Source organism: Myotis davidii, unplaced genomic scaffold, assembly GCF_000327345.1.
Source record: "Myotis davidii unplaced genomic scaffold, ASM32734v1 scaffold600, whole genome shotgun sequence".
NCBI classification, from domain to species: domain Eukaryota; kingdom Metazoa; phylum Chordata; class Mammalia; order Chiroptera; family Vespertilionidae; genus Myotis; species Myotis davidii.
Window position 1 is genome coordinate 231,889 of NW_006291976.1, and position 352 is coordinate 232,240.

The 352-nt window shown below is 50.6% G+C and overlaps 1 protein-coding gene across 1 annotated transcript in view; it reads left to right on the forward strand.

The window, feature by feature from the left end:
- The window catches only part of CWF19L2 (CWF19-like 2, cell cycle control (S. pombe)), an 87,994-nt gene that overhangs the window by 23,166 nt on the left and 64,476 nt on the right, over positions 1-352 (forward strand). The gene's annotated exons all lie outside the window — the stretch shown is intronic.

Consider the following 352-nt stretch of genomic DNA (forward strand, 5'->3'; position numbering starts at 1 on the left):
CGGCTTTTCTTCCCTCGGGCTGGGGAAGTCGGTGCTAGTGACCGGCGGCAGCGAGCGGTTCCCTGCGGCCTCGAAAAATCCTGCAAAAATGTCTCTGTACCCATCTCTTGAGGATCTGAAGGTAGACAAAGTAATTCAGGCTCAAAGTGCCTTTTCTGCAAACCCTGCCAACCCAGCAATTTTGTCTGAAGCATCTGCTCCCATCTCTCAGGATGGAAATCTCTATCCTAAATTGTATCCGGAGCTTTCTCACTACATGGGCCTCAGTTTAAATGGAGAAGAAATAGAGGCAAATATGGCCATGGTCCCTGGAGCACCAACTCAGGGGCAGTTGGTAGCAAGACCTTCCAGT